This window comes from Rhinatrema bivittatum, chromosome 1, assembly GCF_901001135.1.
Source record: "Rhinatrema bivittatum chromosome 1, aRhiBiv1.1, whole genome shotgun sequence".
Taxonomy (NCBI): domain Eukaryota; kingdom Metazoa; phylum Chordata; class Amphibia; order Gymnophiona; family Rhinatrematidae; genus Rhinatrema; species Rhinatrema bivittatum.
The window spans coordinates 709,601,490-709,614,385 of record NC_042615.1 but is presented as its reverse complement, the minus strand read 5'-3'; the positions used below and the strand labels follow the sequence as shown (position 1 = coordinate 709,614,385).

The 12,896-nt window shown below is 47.6% G+C and overlaps 1 long non-coding RNA gene across 2 annotated transcripts in view; it reads left to right on the top strand.

The window, feature by feature from the left end:
* LOC115082064 overlaps positions 1-12,896 on the top strand; it is a 99,766-nt gene that overhangs the window by 82,867 nt on the left and 4,003 nt on the right. The gene's annotated exons all lie outside the window — the stretch shown is intronic.

Sequence of the window (12,896 nt, the reverse complement as noted above, 5' to 3'; positions counted from 1 at the left end):
CTCTGAAGACCTCATTCATCAGGTTTTGAAATACTTTGGGCGCGTTGCAAAGCCCAAAGGGCATCATGAGGTACTCAAAATGGCCTTCACGCTTGTTAAAGGCGGTCTTCCACTTGTCACCCTCGTGAATCTGGACCAGATTATAAGCTCTGCGGAGATCCAATTTTGAGAAGATTTTTGCTCCTTGAAACCTGTCAAAAAGCTCAGAGATAAGAGGCAGTGGGTAACGATCCTTGAGAGTGATTTCATTTAAGCTTCAGTAATCAATGCAGGGACGGAGGGAGCCATCTTTCTTCCCTATAAAGAAAAGTCCTGCTCCAGCAGGAGACTTGGAGGGCTAAATGAACCTTTTGGCCAGGTTCTCCCGGATGTACTCAGACATGGTTTAGGTCTCCATTTGCGAGAGAATAAATTCTACCATGAGGAGGCTCTGTATTAGGCAGCAAATTTATTGTGCAGTCGTAGAAGCGGTGAGGGGGTAGAGTATCCGTGGCCTTCTTGGAGAACACATCGGAAAATGAGGCATATTGCAGTGGAAGGCTGGGAAGTGAGGGCGAGTTAGTCATACAAGGCAGAGGAGAGACAGACTCTAGGCAGTTTTCATAACAGTAGGGATCCCAACGAGAGAGCTGTAGGGTAACCCAGTCGCATTACGGAGTGTGTTGCTATAGCCAGGGCTACAGGATGAATAGCCTTGTCCAAGATATAGCAGAAAATGGTCTTCACGTGCAGGGTCCCGGTGCGTAGCTGAATAGGAGCCGTGGTGTGGGTAGCCTCACCAGGGAGAGGTTCTCTGTGCATAGATGAAAGTAGTAAGGGTACCGGAGAGCGGATGGTGGGAATCCGCAAGTGTTCCACGAATTGTTTCAATATGAAATTCCCACCAGCCCCAGTCTACCAATGCTAAGGTGTGAAACTCCTGGTTGTCCACCTTAATGGACACGGGAACAGTCAATGGAGGAGATGGTGAAGTCAGGCCTAGGAGTAGTCCTCCAGCAGAACCTAGGCCTGGGAGTTTCCCGGACAAACCAGACAAGAGGTGATGGCATGTCCGAGTTGGCCACAGTACAGGCAAAGGCCAGATTGCTGGAGACATCATCACTCCCTTGGAGAAAGTCTGCTCTGACCCATCTACATAGGTTCTTCCTCCGCTGGACTCTGTGATGTGTTCACTCTGGGAGAAGAAGAACGTCAGGATCGAGATGAGCCTGAGGTAGGCTTCTGGGATGCTCGGGACTCCTGAAAGCGTTCTTGTAGATGAGGGTCAATACACCCAGTGAGGTCTATCAAAGAGTCCAAGGACGAAGGCAATTCATGAGCCACCAACTCATCCTTAATCCGAGGGCTCAAACCTTTAAGGAATATGTAGCGCAGACAGTCAGAGTCCCAGTGGAGTTCCGAAGCAAGACTTCTGAATTCTATAACGTAGTCCGTCAATTGGCAAGAGCCTTGTTGGAGATGAAGAAGAGATGACCCGGAAATGGCTCTATGTACAGTCTTCAAAGACGGACTGGAACTGGGGCAACAATCCTGGAAGGTCTCGGAGGACTGGGTCAGCTTGCTCCTAGAGGGGTGACGCCCAGGCCAGGGCTTTACCATCCAAAAGGGCAAGGATGTATGTAGTCTTAGTGATTGCGTCTGGGAAGTAAGCTGGTTGCAGACAGAAGTGCATGTTGCATTGATTCAAGAATCCCCTGCACATAAGAGGGTTCCCTGAGAAGCATGGAGGTGCCAGCAAGGGCACAGTTGGCCGTACAGGTAGAGGTATTGAGCTTGATAGACGTCATGGTGGCAGTCACAGTAGTATCTAGACGAGTGCTCAGGTTGTCTATGGCAGCTGCCAGAGACTCCAAGAATCTTTGCTGTTCGCTGATCCTTTTTGCTAGGCCAGGGATGGCCTGGAAGGCCGAGACCTCTGCTGGGTCCATGGATGTGGCAATCTGTAATGGTTTGAGGGTTTGTGGACCCTTGGCTCGAGGTGAGCATTGTTACCAACTGTGGGGAGGGGACCCACAGGGCTACCCTATCAGGAGGCGAGGTCAGGCACAGCAGGGAACTCTGGGAAAAACTGTGGAGCAGTCCCGAGGAGCAGGACAAGAAACACAGCAAGGAGGGATCCCCACAGTTTATTGACAGGCTGGAGATCAGTACCTGGGTAGAGACCAGTACCTGGGTAGAGACCAGGCCTGTGGAGCAGGGAGCACAACACAGGACGTGCAGGAGGTATTCCGGAGAGACAACCCCGAGGGGTGGAGCTCCACAGTGAAGGAGGTACTGATGTGATGACGTAGGCCAATCCGCTGAGCAGGGAAGCCCAAGTCAGGTCTCCAGATGATGATGTAGGACAGCCCGTGGAGTGGGAGGCACCGGCAGACCAGTGGCAGAATCAAGGGTACTGCCAGGAGGAGCGGGGAAGCACCGGTAGTCCTAAGTGTAAAACATAGGAACTACACCGAGAAGCGGGGAAGTGCTGACAATCACAGAATAGAGTGTAGGCACTTCCCTGAGGAGTGGGGAAGCACAGAGGTAGAGCTCCCCAAATGGTGAAGGTGTTCCCAGAGGCAGCCCCGATGAGTGGGGTGCCCACAGTATAGGACTTACTGGAAGGCGCAGGGCTAGTCCGAGGAGTGGAGTAAGCCAGGAGACCAAGTCCCCATAGAGTGCGCACACTGGGCCTCCAGGAGCAGGTACCAGGCAGGGTCCAGAGTCCAAGAAAGTCCGATAGTGTCACCATAGGAACGGCAGAGACAGGAGCTCGTAGAGTAATAATGGAATTCGTTGCCAAGCCAGCTAGCTGAGGGTGAAGGTGGAGCTTAAGTACTCTGATGCAATGACGTCATCAATCCGGGACGCCCCTGATGTTCCCATCGAAGGGGCTTTAAAAGAGGCTCTGGTGAAGCGTGTGCACGCCTAGTAAGGCCCAGAGTTGGCGTGGAGGACATTGGCATCTTGACCGCCATGAAGAGCCATGGGCAACGTGGCGGCAGAGGCTAGCCCGCGCTGTGAGCAGGCCCAGAGAGGGAAGCAGGACGGTGCAGGATGTGAGTAGATGCGGTCGCAGCTGTCTGCGACCGATAGTCATAACACTAAAAAGCAGTTTGCAGTCATCTACTGATCCACCACATAAGACAGGTCTTTAGAACAGCTCTGACAACATTCCAGGACTGGCTGTTTTCTACATATAGCTACTTCCTTTCTGCTGCTTGACATGCTGGTGTTCAGAAGAATATATCATTAGCAAGGGAAAGCTTTCTATACTATTTGTGTGGTGTTAGAAGGAATGATGCAGCTGCAGTTTTCTGAAGACAGGAAACCAAAGACAAGATGGAGGCGGTCCAGAGAAGGGCGACCAAAAAGGTGGAGGGTCTTCATCGAATGACTTATGAGGAGAAGACCCTGGAGGAAAGGAGGAGCAGAGGTGATATGATACAGACTTTCAGATACTTGAAAGGTTTTAATGATCCAAAGACAACGACAAACCTTTTCTGTCGGAAAAAATCAGCAGAACCAGGGGTCACGATTTGAAGTTCCAGGGAGGAAGACTCAGAACCAATGTCAGGAAGTATTACTTCACAGAGAGAGTGGTGGATGCCTGGAATGCCCTTCTGGAGGAAGTGATGAAGACCAGAACTGTGAAGGACTTCAAAGGGCATAGGATAAACACTGTGGATCCATAAAGTCTAGAGGACGTGAATGAAGAGTGGGTGGCTCGCGGGAATGATGGCTACTACCTGGAGATAATACCCTTATTCAATAAACATACACACGGTTAATGTGACTCCAACATTGCTCTAAGCTTCAACAGCAAGAGGAAATGTGGAAAAAAGGATTTGCATTCACAAAAAAGCGGGGAGTAGCTTGCTTGTTACGGTGGCTACTACCCCAAACCAAATAAGCCTGATACTTCATTTTCAATGCATATCCAGTAGGGGTGTGAATCGTGTGATCAATCGTCTTAACGATCGATTTTGGCTGGGGGGGGGGAGGGAAATCTGATCGTCGTGTTTTTTGTTTTTTTTAAATCGTTAAAAATCGTAAATCGGGGGAGGGCGGGAAAACTGGCACACCAAAACAAGCCTAAAACCCACCCTGAACCTTTAAAACAAATCCCCCACCCTCCCGAACCCCCCCCCCAAAAGGTTTTAAATTTCCTGGGGTCCAGTGGGGGGGGGGGGGTATCCCGGCACGATCTTCAGCTCTCTGGCCACGGCTGATTTGAGAAATGCCACCGGTGGCCCTTTGCCCTTATCATGTGACAGGGCAAAGGTAGCGCTGGCGCCATTTTGGTTCCTGGCTCCCGACGTCACGCATGCAGGAGATCGCTCCCGGACCCCCGCTGGACCCCCAGGGACTTTTGGCCAGCTTGGGGGGGGGGGCCTCCTGACCCCCACAAGACTTGCCAAGAGTCCAGTGGGGGTCTGGGAGCGACCTCCTGCACGCGGGCCGTATTGCCAATATTCAAAATGGCGCCCGTATGACATCGTGAGGGCAAAATGGCGCCAGCGCTACCTTTGCCCTGTCACATGATAAGGGCAAAGGGCCACCGGTGCCATTTCTCAACGCAGCCGTGGCCAGAGAGCTGGAGATCGCGCCGGGACCCCCCCACTGGACCCCAGGTAATTTAAAACATTTTGGAGGGGTTCGGGAGGGTGGGGGATTTGTTTTAAAGGTTCGGGGTGGGTTTTAGGGTTGTTTTGGTGTGCCGGTTTTCCCGCACCCTATTTAACGATACAATACAAATGCCCCTGACGATAAATCGGGGGCATTTGTATTGTATCGTGCACTCTAACGATTTTGGACGATTTTAGAATTATCTGACGATAATTTTAATCGTTCAAAAACGATTCACATCCCTAATATCCAGCATAGCACTCTCCTTCAACGGCAGGGGAGAAAGACTGATACTTCACGCAATCCAGCATAGCTCTCTTCTTCAACGGCAGGGGAGAAAGTCTGATACTTCACTTCAATGCATATCCAGCATAACTCTCTGCTTCAACGACAGGGGGAATGAAGAAAGGTGGATCAATATACAGACAACAACCAACAAGGACTGAATTATTTAGTCTGGGTGGGCAGGTGGGCGTGGGTGTGACTTGCTTATTGCGGCGGATGCTACCCTAACTAATTGGGCTAGATATTTCACTTAGATGCAGTTCCAACACTGCTCTCTCATTAATGGTGGGGGTGGAAGGGAAATAGAACCAAAAGGTTACTAAGAGCCAAGAGTAACATAAGTATGAGAAGAAAAAAAAAAGTGCAAAACTTGCTGGGCAGACTGGATGGATCATGTGGTCTTCTTCTGCCGTCATTTCTATGTCATTTCATTTCTATGTCATTTTATATTTTTTTGTTGTATAGGCTGTATCCTAAAGGGCAAAAAAGATGTTCTTTCTTGGGGTTATTTCTTCTGTCACTTTCCCCATCTAAGTTCCCCAAAGGGTAGGTAATTTATGTTGGCAGAGATAAACCTTCTATGCCAAGGGCAGAGGTGACTTCTAGTGTGTGTGTGAGTGTGTGTGTGTGTGTGTTACCACAGCTCTATAGGAAAGGCACCCTTACAAAGGAGGCTAGATTCACTGGATGGGTGTTTAAAACAAAAGAAAGAAATGCCTAAAATATGTGTTGAGTACATCCAGGGCCCCCAGATTTCATCAAGCCAAGATGTTAAGGTTTTCTATCTCTAGGGATGTGTCCCTCAAGGCAGGGGCTGGGAACATGCTTAGTCTCCATGGGGTAGGCTGGGATCACCTAACAGTGACTGCAGCGACTACCACAGTACCTGGGGTCCACAGTGAATCCCAAAGACAAACCTGGCAGTGTCCATTAGGGTGTCCTGCTTACTTTCTCTGTTTCTCTCCCTTTCACTCCTCTTCAAAACATAGGGCATTGTCTTCCTGTCAATGCTAGACTGGTGATCTAACATATAGGACAAGGTGAAGCAGCCCCTTCTCCTTTGAAATCCAAAATACCCTGCACTATCTAGCCTGGATTATCCCCTCCTTCTTCCTCAGGGACTCCTGAATCTAGTCTACTTCTGGGGAGGTGCCAAATAGAATGGTGTGCTCCTTTATAGCTCTATACCCAAGGGCTAGGAACTAGGGCCATCGTGGAACTACTGAAGATCTGTACATAAGGGGAAAACACATATAATGGCATTATTTGACATTTACCTAATTCATTTTGTAGGGGAATCTGATGAGGAGCATGCTGATCCTGCATCTAACGGGCCACAAAGGCCATTCCACCATGTGCAAGTCATGTGTGACACCTCATATGAAGAGAGTGAGGGAGAGGGAACCCCTGAGGTGCAGTGATGGCCTATGTGTTGCGTCTGTCGGTCGCAGATGGCTGCGACCGCTCTGCCTCACCTCTTTTTTAACCTTTTCCTCCTCCAATGGAAGAATGGCTGTCTCCGCTGCTGTTTGCCGAAACCCTCGGCGTCTTCGAGCCAGCATGGGCGTTCCCATCCGCCATGCTTCTTCCTGAGGCCTCCTAGGGCGTGTGCGCGCACACTGCCTATGTTTTTGAGTGCGTCATGGCGGGAACCTCGGGGGCGGCCCCAATGCATGACATCAGTACCTCCGGGTATTTAAACCTCCACTCCGCTTCAATTGAATGAGTTAGCAAGGACTTCGGATTTGCTATTCTAACCGCTTCTAAGCTGCTCGCTTGGATTCTTCACTACCCTCCGGGGTATCTCGCTCCTACGGAAGCTCTGGGTTCCCACTCCTCGTGGGCTCCTCACTTCTATTCGCCCTCTGAGTTTAATCTAGCTAAACTCAAGGATACCCGCTCCTCGGGGGTCCTATCTGCTTTCTTTAAGAAACCCTCAACGCTCCTAGGTATTCGCTCCTCGAGGGCCTACTCTACTCAGGAAATCCTGCATCTCGGACCTCGGGTCCATTCAACCACCTAAAGAAGTTATCAGCACTGCTACTCCGTGAGTATCACTATGCTCCAGCTCTCTTCATTCCACCCTTCAGGTGCTCGGCCTATCCCGCCAAACTGTTCCGGTAACTCTATGCACCGGAACCCCCGCTGAACGACCTCCTGCAGTCGATCTCCTGCCGGCGCCATTTTCCGTACGGAAAACGATTCGCGGCAGGAAATCGCTCCCGGACCCCCGCTAGACCCCCAGGGACTTTTGGCCAGCTTGGGGGGGCCTCCTGACCCCCACAAGACTTGCCAAAAGTCCAGCGGGGGTCCGGAACGACCTCCTGCAGTCGAATCGTGTTGGTCTATGGCCGCCGCCATTTTGCGCCGCCATTTTGCAAAATGGCGGCGCAGAATGGCGCCGGCTGAAGACAACACGATTCAATTGCAGGAGACCGTTCCGGACCGCCGTTGGACCCCCAGGTAATTTAAGGCATTTAGGGGGGTTTCGGGAGGGTGGGGGATTTAATTTAAAGGGTCGGGGGTGGGTTTTAGGGTGTTTTAGTGTGCTGGTTTTCCTGCCCTCCCCCTTCCCCCGATTTAGCTACGGACCGCCGCTGGATCCCCAGGTAATTTAAGGCATTTGGGGGGGGGGGTTCGGGAGGGTGGGGGATTTAATTTAAAGGGTCGGGGGTGGGTTTTAGGGTGTTTTAGTGTGCCGGTTTTCCTGCCCTCCCCCTTCCCCCGATTTAGCTACGGACTGCCGCTGGACCCCCAGGTAATTTAAGGCATTTGGAAGGGGGGTTCGGGAGGGGGGGATTTAATTTAAAGGGTCGGGGGTGGGTTTTAGGGGGTTTTAGTGTGCCGGTTCACAATTTTAACGATTTTCACGATACTCTAAACACCCAAACGGCGACGATACGATTCCCTCCCCCTCCCAGCCGAAATCGATAGTTAAGACGATCGAGGACACGATTCACATCTCTAATAATCTGATAATGAGCTTCTGAATGGGCTCCATACACCCCAACAGTCCTTTTAGACCTATAAAAGGAGTATTTCATCATAAAGAGTTCCATCATAAGTATTTGCCACATCCCAAGTGTAGGAGGGTCTTTCGATATCCAGTGCATGGTAATACTCTTAGCAACACAACAAGCCTTGGTTTTAAATAGGTAATAATGCCTTCCCCAAAATTGTCCCGATTGTCTATAACTCAGTATTGCCATTGCAGTAGTCAAAAAGTCAACTTTATTCATGATCAGCAATATGGCATATGACACACTGTCCCAGAATCTTGAAATCTTGGCACAATCCCACAAACATTGAAACATTTGTTTCTGCAAAAGTACATTTAGAACAGTTAGAAAAGTTAGTTAGTCCCAAATGGCAGGCTTGCACTGGTGAAATCAGCACTTTACAAAATATTCTATAGTGCAGCTCTTTAAGATTAGCATTTATCACAGTTGCAAACATATGGGAGACAGAATCCATAAAAATCTTTTTGTCTAAGATCACATTTAGCTCTTGCATCCAAAACTGAGTTAGTCTATGATCAACTTGATATTCTTGCTGCAAATGTAAAAATGTGTACAAGTGGGATAACATACCCTTGAAAGATTTAAATAGGTGAACTAAATAGGTGAACTATTTACAAATGTGCAATTTGTAAATACAGCTGATAATCTGAAGATCTAAACCCCAATTGATCTAAGCACTGCTGAAAGGATAACAATTGCAGTGTGTCTTTAGCAAGGAAATTCAGTAATAAATAATCAGAGCCCAATTTGATATGTGTACCTTTTAAAGCAATTTCTCTAGTTGTAAAGAATTGATGATTGGACAGTGACAAGATCTCATCCAATCCCCAATCTCATCCAATCCCTAAACACCTGCCAAGCACTGAGGACTGACTTTACCACCATGGATGTCTGTATGCAAGCAGGTAACTCCCTCAAACAACTATGCAGTATTCTGTTCAGTTACAGTGGAAAAACATTGCCACATTCAATTTAAAAATCAGTAAAATTATTCTGCTTTAATATCCAATCTCCTACCACTCTTAAAGAGGCTGCCAGGGATTACAGTCGAAAGTTGGGAACTCCCATGCCTCCCTTGAGACATGACCCCCTTATCCTTGAGAGTCATTAGTGTCCTGTAGGAGATTCTAGCCTTTTTCCCTTTCCAAAGGAATTTCCCAAATAAGTGATTGACCAAATTAATATCTTTAACTAAGAGTGGCATGGGTAACATTTGAATCAGGTATAAAACTTGAGAGGCCAACATCATTTTAGCCAAGGCAATTATACCCTGAAGAGATGGGAGTAACATCTAAGTTTCTAACTTAGCCTGAATTTCTTGATCCTAGGTCCATAGTTTAAAGTACACCACCGCTCAGGGCATCTGTGAATTTGTAACCCTAAATATTTTATTTATTTATTTATTTATTTTGAATTCTTATATATTGACGTTCCTGTATAGAATACAGATCACACCGGTTTACAGTTCAGGGGCCCATTTAATTGGAAAATCTATCCAACTTCCCCTAAGATGTCCTATGAAATCAAGTGCTTCCGTTTTATTCAAGTTTAATTTAAATCTGGATATATTTCCATATTAGGAGAACAATAAGAAAGCAGCCTGTAAAGATATCCTTACATTAGAAAACAGTAGAAGAATATCATCTGAAAACAATAAAGATGTAATCATCTCCTTCTGTATCATAATTCGTGTGACAGAAGGGGAAGTCTTACGTTTGCAGATAAACTGTTTTACCAATGAAATAAACAGCAAGGGAGAAAGAGAACACCCCTGTATTGTGCCCCTATATAGATTTAAGTGAGTGCTCCATTAATGTTTATCCGAGCACAAAGATTAGTATATAATGGTTTTACATAATCCAAAATTCTACCTGAAAAGCCAAAAGCTTTAAGACTCTCAAATAAGTAGGGCCATGCTACCCTATAAAAACCCTTTTTGGCATCACAGCTTACCAATAAAGGTTCACAAATTTTCCCAGTATGGCATTGAGATAAAGCTGCATATACTTTGCAAATGTTAATTGAAGATCTATGCCCATAAACGAAGCCTGCTTGATCTCTACTTATTACCTTGGGTAAAATAAATTTCAATCTTCTGGCCAAAATTGTTGGAAAAATGTTCATATCCAAATTCAACAGAAATATAGGGGAATAAAGAATCTTTACCTCCTTTGGGAATGACCACAATAGCTGCTTCTCTCAATGTGTTGAGCTTACATCCATCCTCACTCATGCTATCAAAGAACCTTTTCAAAGGATCTGCTATCAATTCCCTCAGCGACTTGTAAAAGCAGGCATTTAACTTCTCGGGACCAGATGATTCATGAGAGAGCAGAGATGTAATAGCATTTAAATCCTCAAAATTTGAAATAGTATCATTTAGCCTTTCCAGATTCCATTGTTTCACTTTTGGAAGTTGTAAACTCTTTAAAAAAATTCTGCTATTTGATCCACTTTCACAGACTCTGATTGCTTGATAAAATTGCACAAAAATGTGCGACATCTCATTGGCCCTGTGAACAATATTTCCCCTGGGATCTCTACACTAATAAACTGTGAAGAATGAAGTTGTCTCACTAAATTTGCCAGCATTTTACCTGACTTGTTCCGGTAACAATAGAGTTTATACTTGATATAGTACAACAATATATATAAGCCCTTTGTTGTAATAGGTCATTTACTAGGGATGTGAATCGTTTTAGGACGATTAAAATTATCGTCCGATAATTTTAATATCGTCTTAAACCGTTATGGAACACAATACAATAGAGATTCTAACGATTTATCGTTATAAATCGTTAGAATCGTGAGCCGGCACACTAAAACCCCCTAAAACCCACCCCCGACCCTTTAAATTAAATCCCCCACCCTCCCGAACCCCCCCCCCAAATGACTTAAATAACCTGCGGGTCCAGCGGCGGTCCGGAACGGCAGCGGTCCGGAACGGGCTCCTGCTACTGAATCTTGTTGTCTTCGGCCGGCGCCATTTTCAAAAATGGCGCCGAAAAATGGCGGCGGCCATAGACGAACACGATTGGACGGCAGGAGGTCCTTCCGGACCCCCGCTGGACTTTTGGCAAGTCTTGTGGGGGTCAGGAGGCCCCCCCCAAGCTGGCCAAAAGTTCCTGGAGGTCCAGCGGGGGTCAGGGAGCGATTTCCCGCCGCGAATCGTTTTCGTACGGAAAATGGCGCCGGCAGGAGATCGACTGCAGGAGGTCGTTCAGCGAGGGTTCCGGCGCCTCGCTGAACGACCTCCTGCAGTCGATCTCCTGCCGGCGCCATTTTCCGTACGAAAACGATTCGCGGCGGGAAATCGCTCCCTGACCCCCGCTGGACCTCCAGGAACTTTTGGCCAGCTTGGGGGGGGCCTCCTGACCCCCACAAGACTTGCCAAAAGTCCAGCGGGGGTCCGGAAGGACCTCCTGCCGTCCAAACGTGTTCGTCTATGGCCGCCGCCATTTTTCGGCGCCATTTTGGAAAATGGCGCCGGCCGAAGACAACAAGATTCAGTAGCAGGAGCCCGTTCCGGACCGCTGCCGTTCCGGACCGCCGCTGGACCCGCAGGTTATTTAAGTCATTTGGGGGGGGGTTCGGGAGGGTGGGGGATTTAATTTAAAGGGTCGGGGTGGGTTTTAGGGGGTTTTAATGTGCCGGTTTTGCGATTTTACGTTTTTTCGATTTTTTACGATTTTTCACGATTTTTCACGATATTTTACCCCCCCAAACGGCAACAATACGATTCCCTCCCCCTCCCAGCCGAAATTGATCGTTAAGACGATCGAGGACACGATTCACATCTCTATCATTTACCACTTTTTGCAAATGACGCAATTTGTGTTTAGTTACATCAGTAGGTTGAACAATTAGAGCAGCTTTACATTGTTTCAACTGGGAATCTAGATGTATTATCTTATTATTTATCTTTTTTTTTCTTCACTTTCACATAACTAATTATTTCTCCTCGCATCACCACCTTTGCAGTTTCCCAATATAAAACAGGAGTATCAGCATGTTGGGCATTTACTAAGGCAAACAAGTCCCACTTTTCTTGAAGTAAATCTGAAAACACTGTACCTTCGGACAATTCTGAAAGCATGCACCACAATTTCAAGTGATTCTCGCTTTGGGTCCAATTCACTAAATAGGACACAGGTGAATGATCTGAGATCAGGAAATGTTCTATTTCAGCCCTACTAACTTGTGGCAACAACACTGTATAAATTAAAATATAGTCTATTCATGTAAATGTATCATGTGTCCTTGTATGGTGCATGTAATCTCTCGTTGAGGAATTTAAAAGCCTCCACATATCTACTAGAGATGTGAATCGTTTTTTGACGATTTAAAATATCGTCCGATATATTTTAAATCGTCAAAAATCGTTAGGGCCACGATAAAATACCAATTCCCCCGATTTATCGTCAAAAAATCGTAAATCGGGGGAAGGGGGAGGGCAGGAAAACCGGCACACTAAAACCCCCTAAAACCCACCCCCGACCCTTTAAATTAAATCCCCCACCCACACGAACCCCCCCCCCCCCAAATGCCTTAAATTACCTGGGGGTCCAGCGGCACACTAAAACATGGCACACTAAAACCCCCTAAAACCCACCCCGACCCTTTAAATTAAATCCCCCACCCTCCCGAACCCCCCCCCCCCAATGCCTTAAATTACCTGGGAGTCCGTAGCGGCGGTCCGTAGCTTAAATTACCTCCGTAGCCTTAAATTACCTCCGTAGCGGCGGTCCGTAGCTAAATCGGGGGAAGGGGGAGAGCAGGAAAACCGGCACACTAAATCGTGTAGTCTTCAGCCGGCGCCATTTTGCAAAATGGCCGCCGCAAAATGGCGGCGGCCATAGACCAAAACGATTCGACGCAGGAGGTCGTTCTGGACCCCCGCTGGACTTTTGGCAAGTCTTGTGGGGGTCAGGAGGCCCCCCCCAAACTGGCCAAAAGTTCCTGGGGGTCCAGCGGGGGTCC